The 15147-nt window shown below is 40.5% G+C and overlaps 1 protein-coding gene across 1 annotated transcript in view; it reads right to left on the bottom strand.

Annotated features, from left to right (window-relative positions):
• thsd7b (thrombospondin type 1 domain containing 7B) overlaps positions 1-3150 on the bottom strand; it is a 789171-nt gene extending 786021 nt beyond the window's left edge. The window contains exon 1 of the mRNA XM_033024685.1: positions 3049-3150. The gene's annotated coding sequence lies outside the window, so the exon portion shown is untranslated. The remainder of the gene's footprint in view (positions 1-3048) is intronic.
• Positions 3151-15147: the final 11997 nt, after the last annotated feature.

The following is a 15147-nucleotide window of genomic DNA, read 5'->3' as shown; positions in this document are numbered from 1 at the left end:
TGATGTAATTTGCTTTACCCAAATTTAGTACTTTTCCCCAAGATCCTGACATGTCCTTATTCATAACTATCTTAAAATGCAAGCATTATTACTTTCATGTAGATTGTTTTACAAAACAGCGACAAAATTTAAAAATGTTTCGGTCAGCACGGTTTACATCATGATAGACAAAGCTGAGAAAACAGAGTATGTATGGTGGGACAGGCAGCATCTCTGGAGAGAAGGAATGTGTGACGTTTCAGGTCGAGATCCTTTTTCAGACTTCAGACTGTCTGAAGAAGTGTCTCGACCCAAATGTCACCCATTCCTTCTCTCCAGAGATGCTGCACGACCCGCTGAGTTGCTCCAGCATTTTGTGTCTATCTTCGGTGTAAACCAGCATCTGCAGCTCCTTCTTACACACAGAGTATGTACAGCGTTAAGAATATGTGTTATAATAGGTATGGTGCTGATAAATGTTATCCAAAATCAGTGAGGTAGATTGATACACATGACGCAGTAAAAATTATTGGTGCCAAGCAGCTTTGTTCAGAAAGTTGATGTACAGGTACCTTTGAGTTAACAGATTACAAGAGAAACAACATGTGACTGAGTGCCTGCATTTTGACACTGACTCTAATGCTCCTGCTAGAATAAAGTTTAAAAGGACATGAAACTACAAGGAAAACTGAAACACTCAGCACAAATCATTACTGAGCCTGGGTTTGCAAGGAAGGAAATTAATTTTGCACCAGTGTATTGGCGGGCAGGAAGTGGGTGAACAAAATTGATCTTTAGTGTTGGTACCCGAAATCATGTAGGAGTGAAATATTTTAATTTACTTTTACACCAGATGGAAACCTTAACCAATGTCACACAGGTATTATTTCGCCGCTACTTCATATTCTGATGTCTCCTGGCCCAAGGTGTCTGCCACTGCTCCTACCAATATTTCCTATTTTTAAGTTTAAATATTTAATATTTAAAACAGAGTTGCCTCCATTAAGTGACTCCTTATATGCTACTTAAGAAAATATCTTAAACACAATTTTTCTGAACTTTGCCTTGAACCGAATTTAAGTCGTCACCGCCTTACATCGGGGAAAGCAACTGCTACTAATAATAAATGATGGCTACATTTAATTGATGTTGAAAAGTATTGGGCCTATGGCAAGGAGTACTCATCTCAGTGACTGCTGGAACCATCTGCTCCTCATTACATTTTTTCCTGTTTACTGGCTTAATTAGCAGTTGCTTTGTCCCAGAGCCTTCATTACATACAATAAATAGATGTAAAAAATATCATCATGTATTGCCAAAGTACGCGGGCTATATTATCAATATTATTAAAGCTACAAGTTTCAAATATTAAAACTGGAAGCTATATAATAGGCAGGAAATCTTACTTTAAATAGGACAGAAACTCACTTTCCACTGTACCTGGCATCATCTTTTGTATACATGTATCAGCAATTATCAGGCTATGTTGTTAAAAGTTAAAGAGGCCTAACAGCAATATGTTAAATGCAAAGTGTACTTATTGTATTGAATAAATACACCGGCATCTAATCTGTGAAATTTATTTCACAGCCAGACAAGTCTTTGCCCTCCTCAAAAACAATAGCCTGAATTATATTGATATCATTGGGTAAGTCAAAGGACTAGCAATCTCTATGATATGTTCGGCAAGACTACCGTGACGATTATTTCTATTTATTTTGCTGGATCTCAAAAAGTACTGTAGCTATCTGCCACAAACCATAATAAATTTGAAGCTGTCTTGTCAAAATGAAATGTCTCAGACAAGCAGATGTTCTTCACTCCTGTTACTATTTCTGGGCAAACAATAAATACTTAATTATACTGTAATATCCATTGCACTTGATCCAAAATTAAGGAAAATGCTGTTCCATGTTAACAGGCTCTTTGTGATTTGATTATGATAATTAATATCTGAAACAACCCCTTTATAGAATTGAGCTACCTTAAAGCATTCAGTGATCGAGAGGTAATGCAGTTGTTGGCAGCTGAAGGGCAAAAGATGCTGCCTAACCTCATACTAATGTGTACCAGTAAATCATTAAGAACTATTTCATCAATAATACATTTGACATTGTTTGCTAAAAGTGGAAAGCGCAGCTTGTTTTCCCACACAGCATGCCTGTTTGTGAACATAATTTAAACATACTATTGAATCTCTCTGGCTCACAGAAGCAGCTTCATTGAATTCATCACTTTGGCAGTGAACATGTTGAAAAGATCTTAATAAGAAAGACTTCTATTGCCTCTTAGTGGTAGTATTTACAGCCGATACAGAAATACTAAATAAAACTCATTCTGCCGGGAAAGGGGTAGTTCTGACACTAGAGATTCAATAACTAATACATTACTGTAATCTAATATTTTATTATTAAAAAGTAAATTCAGCATGCCACAATAGAACCGTACATTAAAAACGAAGATTGTGTTCCACTAAAAGATTTATGTTACTGCTTTCAAAAAAGAAATACACTTACTAAATGCTGCTGTATCGTAAAAATAAACAAGAATTGCGGAAGACAGCTTTCTGTTCAGCTACCTTTACAGCTTCACCGTACTCATTCTTTTGGTGAGGAATACCTTCAAATTTAACTGTTTCTCAATAAAAAATAAATCACTAAAACCAGGCATACATGTTTTACTATAAACTACACTTAAAATGACCGATTAATTAAATTCCTTCTTAATCTGTCAGGCTGCTTTCTCAGAGCACAACCAATCATGAACTCAGGTTTCACAAATGACAAAAATAAGCTAAAAAAAAAGAAAAGTAATTGATTCAAAATATCTGTAATCTAAATGGTGTCTTGTTTGCTTACAGCATGCTAACATTTCAAAATGTAATCCCAAGGAAATGGTATACTATGAACCAGTTTAGTTGTCATCTTCTAAAACATGCAATTAAACTCAGAAAAATACTTAAATGAACATATATTTTCTAAGAAAAATAACTCCATGATGAACCATTTTTGATATTGATTTTTGCAAAAGAAAGCCATGCGAGAACAGAGAAATAACAACATCACTTACCAGCATCAATGCCAAGATATGTATTTGAACTGCTTACCGGCACTGTAAAAGCAGCATGTACAATACTACCACCCATTTCATATACGATGCTGGGACTGTGATCTGGAGCTGGAATTGCACAGTCGAAGAACAGCTGCTACACAATGCAACCTCATTGGCTGGCTTTAAAGATCGACACAAGCCCTGGGAGTAAAGTCTTTCCTCAAACCTTAACTAATTACTTTCAATTGTGACAAATATACCAATCTGCCTCTTCATTTCTCTGCGAGCTGCAGTTTCTCCGCACACATCTAAAAGTTATTCTGGATTCTAAAATTAGTGCTACATGCCACACGAGATGGCTATGCTTGCAGGCATATAACTGAATAAAAGGCACACTTTTATAATCAAAAGGAGCAATTATTAGGGAGCATTATTAAATCTGGCAGTTATTTCCCATCATACTTATCTGCGTTATGTTTTCAGCAGTCAACTCTTTAGTGGAAATCAATTGTTTTGTTTAACTGCTAAATTAACTCTTTGATTTCAATATCCAGAACAGCAAGGCAAATACTTGTTTAACAGTATGTTTAGCATCCTGCTTTCACTCCTTTATTTATTAATCAACCCAGCATGTATAAAATAAGTATTCAGGACTCGTTGATAACCCTCTGCTAATATTCCACATTACTCATTTCTCAAGCATACATCTGTTGCCAGGTACATGAATACATTTTGGACTATTATTACTGTGGCGCAGTGGTAGAGTTGCTGCCTTACAGAGCCAGAGACCTGGGTTCAATCTTGACTACGGGTGCTGTCTGTACGGAGTTTGTACGTTCTCCATGTGTTTTCTCGGGGTGCTCCAGATTCCTTCCACTCTCCAAAGATGTATAGATTTGTGGGTAAATTTGGCCGGTAAAAATAATAAATTATTCATAGTGTGTGTAGGATAGTGCTAGAGAACGGGGATCGCTGAACGGCATGGATTCATTGGGCCGAAGGGTTTGTTTCTTGGTTCTTGGTTTCTTGGTCCTCCAAAAAATTCCAAATGGAATTTAAACTGGAGGTGGTGAAGGGAGGGCTTAAGCCAGAAAGGGTTATTGGGAAGAAAGAGCTACTTTAAATTTAGTTGCATCTGGTTGGGTAACTATAGTTGGGTGGAGATTATTCCATGCTTTAATTGTGCGGGGGAAGAACAAATTGCTGTATACATCTGTCTTTGTAGCTGGGATCACAAATTGGATCGAATGCCCTCGTCTGTTCCTAATAGGTTTGGGTTTGGTGTAGGTCTTGTAGTCTATGTCGAGCTGACCATTTAACATTTTGTAAAAACAGGTCAAACAGTGAGCTTCGCGTCTGTTTTGGAGAGGGTTCCACCCCAGAGAATTCAGAAGTTTGGTGACACTCGCTTCTCTCTCATAGGTGTTAATAACAAATCGAGCTGCCTGTCTTTGGACACGTTCGATGGAAGAAATGAACACAATCAGTGTGGTGCATTGCTCGTGATGGCAACTGCATGCGAGTTGGTGGATAGGGGAATAACATCTCCTGACCATCATTCACCATTGGAAGGCCAAGGAATTGAGTCAGTCTCCGTTACAATGAGGAAGGCAAATTCCTCATGAACCTTAGACGGAGCTTGAAAGTGAAAGGCCTGGATGGAGTGGATGTGGAGAGGATGCTTCCACTCGCGGGAGAGTCCAGGATGAGAGGTCAAAAGGGCGTTCCTTTAGGAAGGAGATGAGGAAGAATTTGTTTAGTCTGTGAGTGGAGAATCTGTGGAATTCATTGCCACAGAATGCCGTGGGGGCCAAGTTAATGGATTATATTTAAGGCCTAGACAGATGGATTCATGATTGATACGGGTGTCAGGGGTTATGGGGAGAAGGCAGGAGATTGAGGATGAGAGGGGAAGGTAGATCAGCCATGGTTGAATGGCAGAGTCGACTGGCTGGGCTCACTGGCCTAATTCTGCTCCTATCACTTATTAATTTATCTCTTCTGCTCCTATCACTTATGTTTACTTGCTATATCTCTAAACTAAACTAAGCTGACGAATAACGTGCACCATTTTTTCAACCTATTATTAACAATATTTACATTTAAAAATTAAATGAATGATAATCGGAATTTCATTTTGAAGAACATACAGTATGATGCTATTTTGTGTTGTTTAACATGCTTTCATGGAAACAATGGTGAAAATCTAAGCTTTTGTGCCTTCAATTAAATGTTTTCTGATAAATGTTCCTGGACCTGAAATGTTAAAGGTTTCTTCTTCCACAGATGCAGCCTGAGTTATTTAGTGCTTTCAGCATTTTCTAATTTGGTTTCCGAATTCTGGATTCCACATTTTTTTATATTCTTGCTCCAAAACCAGGTTAACTAAAAGGGGCAAAATACTTGCAAAGTGAGCGTTAATCCTCTCCAATTATGATTAGCCTTTTTTTGCTATTTCTACCTAAGGATCTTGTGTGTAGTTTACATAAGCACTACCCATGGCAATTTCAAAAAAACTACCACCATCACCGTTCCCACCTTTCATTAAACCTACTGCCGTGTTGGACACCAAAGTAAAACTTTAGCAAGTTATTTCCACTCGTGTTGTCTTATCTCTAAAGACTATAGAGGTGCTGTGATACTGAAAAGTATGGTATAATTAATTCTGAAAATTAACCAACCCAAATAGAATTATGAGTTGTATATGAATTGTGAACGTATTCAGAGAAGGAAGAAGAGGAAAAAGGTACAGAACACAGTATTCTGAATCTGATCCATGCAGGTAAAACTGTACAAGTGATAGAGAACATGTGGGAACTTTGCCTCAAGTGGTGACTGAAATACATGAATTCTGCAAAAAACTGGCGAAGGTACAATATGAAGAGTTATAGGATGGCCATTAGCTTGGTTCTTCAATGTGTATTTCCCTGTCCGCGGAAATAAAGGTGGCAGCTGCCCTCTGCACACCTGCTGCCTGACCTGGTGGATATTTCCAGCAATTGCATTTTTATTTCACATTTTTAGCATCATAACTGCATTTTAGGATTGAAGCTACCGTCAACATACTTAGAATTGGCCACTTTGAGGCCTTGTCAGCAATATCAAATTTTCAAAAAAATGGATGATGCATCCCATTAACTTTCCTTCTCCCATTAAGCGAATAAGACCAGAAGCCTGAAGATGGGTCTCGACCCGAAACGTCACCTATTCCTTCGCTCCATAGATGCTGCCTCACCCGCTGAGTTCTCCAGCATTTTTATCTATCTTCGATTTTTCCAGCATCTGCAGTTCCCTCTTAAACAAGACCAGAAGCCTGATATTTTCTGTAAAATAGGCTTCTCCAAAGTCCAGAGAATACCAGGTATAATGTTCATAATTCCACTGGGAAAATGTTTCTCATATATGAACTTCAAAGTGACCATTATCTTTGAATTAAATGGGTTAATGGGGAAATATCACAGGTCTGTTTTATTTATTCATCATAAGGCACTCCACACTTGGGAAGACACAAAATGCTGGAATAACTATCTAAATGGTGTCAAGTTGGGAAAAGGGGAAACAACGGGATCTGAAGGTCCTTGTACATCAGTCTATGAAAGTAAGCATGCAAGTACAGCAGGCAGTGAAGAAAGCGAATGGCATGTTGGCCTTTATAACAAGAGGAATCGAATATAGGAGCAAATAGGTCCTTCTGCAGTTGTACATATCCCTAGTGAGACCACACCTGGCGTATTGTGTGCAGTTTTAGTCCCCTAATTTGAGGAAGGACATTCTTGCTATTGAGGGAGTGCGGCGTAGGTTTACAAGGTTAATTCCATGGATGGCGGGACTGTCATATGCTGAGAGAATGGAGCAGCTGGGCTTGTACACTCTGGAGTTTAGAAGGATGAGAGGATATCTAATTGAAACATATGATTATTAAGGGTTTGGACACGCTAGAGGCAGGAAACATGTTCCCAATCTTGGGGGAGTCCAGAACCAAGGGCCACAGTTTAAGAATAAGGAGTAAACCATTTAGAACGGAGACGAGGAAACACTTTTTCTCACAGAGAGTGGTGAGTCCGTGGAATTCTCTGCCTCAGAGGGTGGTGGAGGCAGATTCTCTGGATGCTTTCAAGAGAGAGCTTGATAGGGCTCTTAAAAATAGCGGAGTCAGGGGATATGGGGAGAAGGCAGGAACGGGGTACTGATTGGAGATGATCAGCCATGATCACATTGAATGGCGGTGCTGGCTCGAAGGGCCGAATGGCCTACTCCTGCACCTATTGTCTATTGTCTAACTCAGCGGATCAGGCAGCACCCTGGAGAACACGGATAAGTGATGTTTCAGGTCAGGACCTGTGTTCAAACGGTCCCAACCCGAAATGTTACCTATCCATGTCCTCCGGGAATACTGCCTGACCCGCTGAGTTACTCCAGCATTTTGCATGTTCCTTTGGTAAAACAGCATGTGCAGTTCCTTGTTGCTACACTCCACACTTGGTAGCATCTTTATGGTTCCTCCGCTGGTATCAGGCAAACTCCTAACATTCTAGCTAACTTCCTTCAACCAAGCAACACTAATATAAGTGTACAGTGCTGCAATGAGGTTCACTTTACTCAGCTGCCTAGAACTTTTGCTTTGCATAACTCCAGAAGAAAATTGTCTTGGTTAAATTCTGACATTTGCAGGAACTTGCAATTTGTCAATACAGTCATGCCACCCTGAAACTGACATGCCGACTGTTATGTAGGGAAATAGGACACCAGTCCTCTGTGAACATTGCAATTGAAGAATGTGATCTTTATGAGACTTTACAGGCTGTGTTAGGGAGACCCACAATACTGCTTTAACACCATTAAAGTGCAGCAAAGCAATTTCTGTGCCAATGTTATCATTCAGCACCCATTTGCAGGTCTGCAAAGCGATTCCATTGTTTTGACTTACTGAGGCTGTTCTCTCCAGCTAACATCTGCCTTGTTGTCTGCTGTCATTTCATAACTTGACATTGAAATGAGAACTCCAAAAGGAGCAAGTGGAAAATCCTGTGGAGGATTCAGAGAGGAGGATGAAGAATAAGAGACTAGTCCATCTGCTATATTTCACTCCAAATTAAAAATCAAACCATTAAATAATCTGCTTCCATTCTTACAACAGCTTGTGCTTGGGACAGCTTGGTGGCACAGCGGTAGAGTTGCTGCCTTACAGCACCAGAGACCCGGGTTCGATCCAGACTACTGTTGCTGTCTGTACAGAGTTTGTACATTCTCCCCATGACCATGTGGCTTTTCCCCCCCAGGGTGCTCCAGCTTCCTCCCACATTCCAAAGACATACGGATTTGTAGGTTAATTGGCTTTGGGAAAAGATTGTAAATTGTCCCAGTGTAGGAAAGTGCTTGTGTATGGGGATTGTTGGTCGGCATGGACTCAGTGGGCCAAAGTACCAGTTTCCACACTGTATCTCTAAACTAAACTGAAATAAACTAAATGTTTAAGAAGGAACTGCAGATTCTGGAAAAATCCTTCGCTCCATAGATTCAGCATTTCTATCTACCTTTGAACTAAACTAAGATCATTTACAAGCTCCAACACAGCCATGTATGTGATAATGACTGCTCTGGAATTTTAAATACATAAATACATGCAGCATGAAAACAGGCCCTCCGGCCCAACTTATCCATGCTGATCAAGTAGTCCCATCCAAGCTAGTCCTACAGCGTTTGCCTACATTTGGTCCATATCACTCTAAATGTTTCCTAACCATGTTCCTTTCCAAGTGTCTTTTAAATGCTGTTAGAGTAGATTCATGAAGTCATGCAGAACAGAAACAGGCCCTTCGGCCCAGCTTGCCCAAGCCAGCCAAGGTCCCCAGCTACACTAGTCCTACCTGTCTGCATTTGACCCATATCTCTCTAAACTTTTCCTATCCACGTATCTGCCTCAACTACTTCCTCTGGTATTTTGTTCCATATACCTCCCATTCCCTGAGTGATAAAGTTGCCCCTTAGGTTCCTATTATAACTCGTCCCTGTCACTTTAAACCTATGTCCTCTGGTCCTTGATTCCCCTACCCTTGGTAAAAGGCTCTGTGCATCGTTGTTGTTGAGTGACAAATATCCGCCAGGACATTGAGGACAACTACCATGCTCAACTTTGATATGGTTCTTTGGGATCGTTAATATCTGCATGGGAGCTTCAATTTTTCATCCCATGCAAAAGGTCAGTGCAGCACCTCATTAGTACTGACCAAAGAGTCAGCCTACGTGTGTGTGCTCAAATCTGTGGACGCAAAACATGTTAAAAAAAAACCTCTTGATTTAAAAGTGAAAGTTCTACCTGACGAGCTTTTAGACTTTGTCTGAAACTCAAACGACACCAATATTTTTTCCCTGGCCGTTGGTGAATATCACGTGTGCCTGTGTGTACCTTTAAAATTCATTCTGAGGCTCCAGCACAGAATTCAGCCCTTGATACCCAAACCAGTGCTCAGAGTTAAATTCTCCTCTGCAATGCCAGGTTGAAACACAGTTAATCACACATTTGTAGATTTAATGTGCAGAATGCCAACTAGTTAATGGAATAATGTGACAGTAAACGAAAAGAGAACAAGTGTAAAGATACCTGAACACCTTGAAAATTAATTATAACTAGATTGCAACAGGTAATCAATCTTAATTTAAATAATCAATTAAATTGACTTGTCATTGAGAGCGCCAGGAAGGACAAGGCCTGGTAATGTGTAGATATTTGCTGCGGTCATACAGCTGGCAAAACACCTGGTGACTGCTGTAATAAAACGGCAAATATTGACGAGTTTCTTCTGTAGATGATCAGCTGACAATTTAAAAATTATCGAAAAGTCAAAATAGAACTTTGTTCTTGTTCAAATATTAGCTCATTGCTGCGACTTATTAAAATATCAAAGACATTATTTCAAAGAAACCAAAATAATTGCTTAGTCCAAGCATGAAACTCAATGTATCTAAAGGTTAGCACTGTCTTGGGAATATTCAACACAGTGTAAAAAAGCATTGAGTCAAAGAGTTAAGGGCCTGTCCCACTTTAAGAGTGATCCCGACTATTTTTTTACTCGTGGACATTTTCTAATGGGATGAATAAACGTCCCGACTTGCCTGGTGCCCCGAGTACGGCTAGCGCAACGAGCCGCTACGATATATCTACGAACTCCTACGGACCCGTTACGAACATTCTCCAAGTTTGAATCAAGGGGAAAACTCGGGAGAATTGGTGAGCAGCTCGGGAACATGGGACAGGCCCTTTAAGAATGCATTTCAACCCAAGTATGTTTTTATTCCCAAAAATGGTTAATTTGAAACGTAAAATTAGGTAATATTTTGTGGCCTCCTCCAACTATTCCCATAATTACATTGCATGAATTTACTCAATGAATGTAACTTCCATGGGCTGTGGAAACACAATGTGTTTCTCTTTAATTTCCACCTTTGTTTTCTCCCCAGATCGATCTTGCTCATGTCACCTCTGTGTGCTGACACTGTAATAGCTTGCTCTCTTCAACTTCTCTCCCTCAATAAACCATAACTATTTCTCTCTCTTCAAGATCAATGTCCTTGCAAACTGTTCCTCCATCAACAACATATCCCTTAATCACTCACTGTAGTTGTATGATTGAACTCTTTGTCTGAAACCACAAACTTCACTGCTTAAACATTAGGAAAATCAAATCTAGATTTGTTGCCCATCAGAAATAATGTTCCTTATTTTACGATTTCAATGACATTCCAAGCAACAGATCACATATATTCTCTATCACAACAAACACGCATGGCTCAGTAGTCTTGCAGGCTTCCAACTACTTCGCAATTCATTTGCTGTTGACTCTCTTGTCCAACTCAATCCTGGTGGAGCCATAAAATGGTTTAAAGTGGCCATGAAATGGCTTTAGCGAGTCGGATAAAGAAAAATCCCAAAGCTTTTTATACCTATATTAGAAACAAGAGGGTAACCTGGCAGAAAGTAATATCAATAAAGGAGGGAATTTGTGTATGAATCTGGGATGTATGTGAGGTACTAGTGGTAACTTTGCATTTATTTTCACTAAGGAAAAGGACATGGTGGAAAGCAAGATAATTGTGGAACGTACTAATATGCAAAGGTAGTTTGAGATTAAAACGGAGAAGGTGTTGGGGTCTATGAAGAGCATTATGGTGGAAAACAGCCCAGGATCTGATGGGATCTATCCCAGGTTCTTGAGTGAGGCTAGAGAGGTGATTGTGGAAGCCTTGACAAAGACCTTTGCATCTTCCCTAGCCACAGGCAAGGTCCTGGAGGACTGGAGAGTACCTAATATTGTTCCTTTACCTAAGAAGGGAAGTACAGAGAATCCAGGGAATTATAGACCGATGAGCCTCACATCAATGGTAGGGTATCTATTGGAGAATTTGAAGGCAATAGAGGTCTCACTGCCTGTTAAAACAGCCTCCGAACTGACACAGAGTCCTGCTAAAATCAAATAAGTGGGTGTTGCAAGAGTGAGTACATTTGCTTTCTTTTCTCCTTCCCCTTTCCAACAGTGCAAAGATTTTACCTCAGTCAAAGTCATAGGAAATTCCATGACATGAATGATGGAATGATTAAGCAATTTCAGTGCTATTGTTATTGTCAGTAGCATGGCGCTTGGATTGACACCTGGACGAGTGCATCGATCACACATAGGCATTTTAACCTCTGATACTGTCAGCAACCCATAAATTCTATGATCCAATCACTTCTCTGGCCATATCTCTTCTATGATCATTAACACAGCAAAGGAGGAGGAGAATGAGCAGCCATCGTGATGGTTAAAAAAGGCAGGGACCAGGTATGAGGCCGAATTTGTTCTTCGTTATTAGCAGCATGTGAAAGAGAGGCGGGTTCTAGTGGAAGGGGCCATTTTGTGGTAGTCACTTTGAGAGGAGCTATGAGGTCCAAGTGCTGCTATTAAGGCAAAAGTGCAGGCTTTGGTGGAGATTGGGATGCAGTGACTAGGGTGAGTAGTGACAAGTTAAGACTTCTTCTCTATCTTACTGTTTCAATCAAAGTCAGTAGTCATACAGTATAAACAAGGAACTGCTGATGCTGGTTTGCACAAAAGGACAATGTGCTGGAGTAACTTAGCAGGTCAGGCAGCATCTATGGAGAACATGGACAGGTGACATTTTGGGTCAGGAGTCTGCGACATCAAGGAGAAATATTTGACAGTCTGCAGATAGACCAACGAGGCAAGGTGCGTTAGTGGATCTAATCTTGGGGAATATAGCTAGTCAGGTGGAGGGATTGTTAGCCAGACAACATTTTGGACATTGTGACTATAAGTAGATGTGACGTATATGGACTTTAAGCTCTGTCAAGAAACCACAGATGGAAGAGATGTATCAACAGAGCCATCTCCATCATCAAAGACCCCTACCACCCATCGCATCACATATTCTCCATCCTGCCATCTGGGAAGAGGTACAGGAGCATTAGCTGCAAAACCAGCAGGATGCTCGTCAGCTTCTTCCCACAGGCTATAAGACTGTTAAACGGACTTTGCCCCCTGCCAAAGTATCGCGCACCAACCACTAACCTGGACAGAGCCACTGTCGTGCCGCTGCCGATCGGAACGCCTGTTGATGTTTAGTTGAGAGTAGTGTTAAACTTGTTCATGATATATGTATTTTTATTTCTATTTATTTTTTACTGCACACTGAATGGACACTGGTTTGAGTAACGTTTTTTTGTTTCCTCTGGGTATGTGAGTACTCAGGAAAATAACAATAAAGATATACAATACAATACAATACAATACAATACAATACATGGAAGACTAGTTCAAAACGTTAGTGTCCATAGGGTCCAGAGTAAGTTGACAAACTGGATCTAAAATTGGCTTTGCAATAAGAGAGAGAGGATGATGATAGAGAGTTGTTTTGCTCCAACAATATTGGAAAATATGACACCATTCAGGATGAGACAGTCTTTTTCACAAGCTCTTAATCAGCAAAATTAACCAGTCATTGCCTCCACCAGTGCTTCATTATGACTGTAGTGTGTACAATCAATATCATGCCCTGCATAAATCATTTGCGGTTACCAAAGATTGCAACGTCTAACACTGAGAAAGATAAAAACACTAGAAGCATAATGGCACACAGCATCCAGACTTGGAAATGCACTGCCATACCATCTACTTTGCGGGTCAAAATCCTGGACCCATCCCACACCCGCAACAGAGACACTGCATTGCCGTGTTAATAACAATTAGGAAACGTCAATAAAAGTTGGTGTTGCCAGCAATGCAAACATAATTACAATGAAAATAAACAACGATTTTACAACCAATGACAGAGTATTGAAGTAGAGTTACTGTTCTAACATAAGAAACCAATTTGCTTAGCAGTTTTCAATAAACAGCAATGAGATCATCAGTTTTTCTACAGGTGCTGGTTTAGAGATAAATGTTGCCCAGGAACCCAGGAGAATTGTATTTCTGCAAAAACAAGGAACTGCAGTGCTGGTTTACAAAAAAAAATAAAAAATGCTGGAGTAACTCAGCTGGTCAGGGAGCATCCGAAATGGCGACATTTCGGGTCGAGACCCTTCGTCAGTCTGCTGAAGAAAGGTCTCGACGCGAAACATCACCTATTCCTTTTCTCCAGAGATGCTGCCTGACCCACTGAGTTACTCCAGCTTTTTGTATCTATCTTCAGTTTAAACCAGCATCCGCAGTTCCTTTCTACCCATGGAAAGATGACGTTTTGGGTCAGGACAGTCTGAAGAAGGTTCCTGACACAAAACATCACCTATCCATGTTCTCCAGAGATGCTGACTGACCCATTGTGTTACTCCAGCACTTTATGTTTAGAATTGAATTAATGCCCCTGTCCCACTTAGGAAACCTGAACGTAAACCTCTGGAGACTTTGCGCTTCACCCAAAGTTTCTGTGCGGTTCCCGGAGGTTGCAGGTGGTTGCCAGAGGTTGCAGGTGGTTGCCAGAGGTTGCAGGTGGTTGCCAGAGGTTGCAGGTAGTGGAAGCAGGTAGGGAAACTGACAAAAACCTCCGGAGGTTAAACTCCAGCTAACCCAGAGGCCAGGTCCATGAGGATTTGAAGCCGTTAAAATATCTAGCTCTGTAAAATTAGACGAAATTAACTAATTTATAGTCGTAGGTATCGTGAATTATTAAGGGATTCATACAAACGTTTCCTTCCTTATCATGACATAGCTGCTCATCAAGTTTCATTAAACTTAAATACAAACAGAAAATGCTGTTAGCACTCATGGGCCTGTCCCACTTACGCGACTTTTTCGGCAACTGCCAGCACCCATCATAGGTCGCTGCAGATCGCCGAACATTTTCAACATGTTGAAAATCCAGCGGCGACCAGAACAAGGTACAACTCTTTGGGCGACTACTCACGACCATACAGGCTTCACCCCACGACATGTTGCCAGCGTGTCGCCCGTATGGTTGTGAGTAGTCTCCTCAGTCACCCAAGGAGTCTTAGTGTCTTTCTGGTCATCGCTGACTTTTCAACATGTTGAAAATTTTCGCCGACCTGCAACGACCTATAGCGGGTGCCAACAGTCGCCGTAAAAGTCGCACTAGTGGGACAGGCCCATTACTGCCTCAGGAGGCATCTGTGGAGAGAATAATTAATATTTCAGATCAAAGACTATTAGAACGCAAATAGAAAAACCATAATGGGAATATCTTCCAGTTTTGATTAAGTATTTCCAACCTTAAACAATAACTCTTTTTCTCTTTGCAGCCTGACTTGCAACGTATTTCCACATTTTTCTGTTTTTACATCAGAATCCAGGCATCTTTTATTCTTATCTATCTTGACCTGGTTGTAGGCCACTGATTTCTCAGCAACATTCAACATTATCACCAGTCTTTCATTTATTTATTTCTGGGATTAAGATATGGCTGGCAAGCCCAGCACTTATTTTTGAAGAAGGGTATCGACCCGATATGTCACCTATCCTTTTTCCCCAGACATGTTGCCTGGCCCATAGAGTTACTCCAGCATTTTGTGTCTATCTTCGGTGTAAACCAGTATCTGCAGGTCCTTCCTACTGTTATGCCCATTCCTTATTGCACTTGAAGAAATGAGTGGTTGGCCACATTCAT

The sequence above is a fragment of the Amblyraja radiata genome, chromosome 7 (assembly GCF_010909765.2).
Source record: "Amblyraja radiata isolate CabotCenter1 chromosome 7, sAmbRad1.1.pri, whole genome shotgun sequence".
Classification (NCBI taxonomy): Eukaryota; Metazoa; Chordata; class Chondrichthyes; order Rajiformes; family Rajidae; genus Amblyraja; species Amblyraja radiata.
The sequence above is the reverse complement of the archived record's forward strand: the minus strand, read 5'-3'. Positions and strand labels throughout refer to the sequence as shown.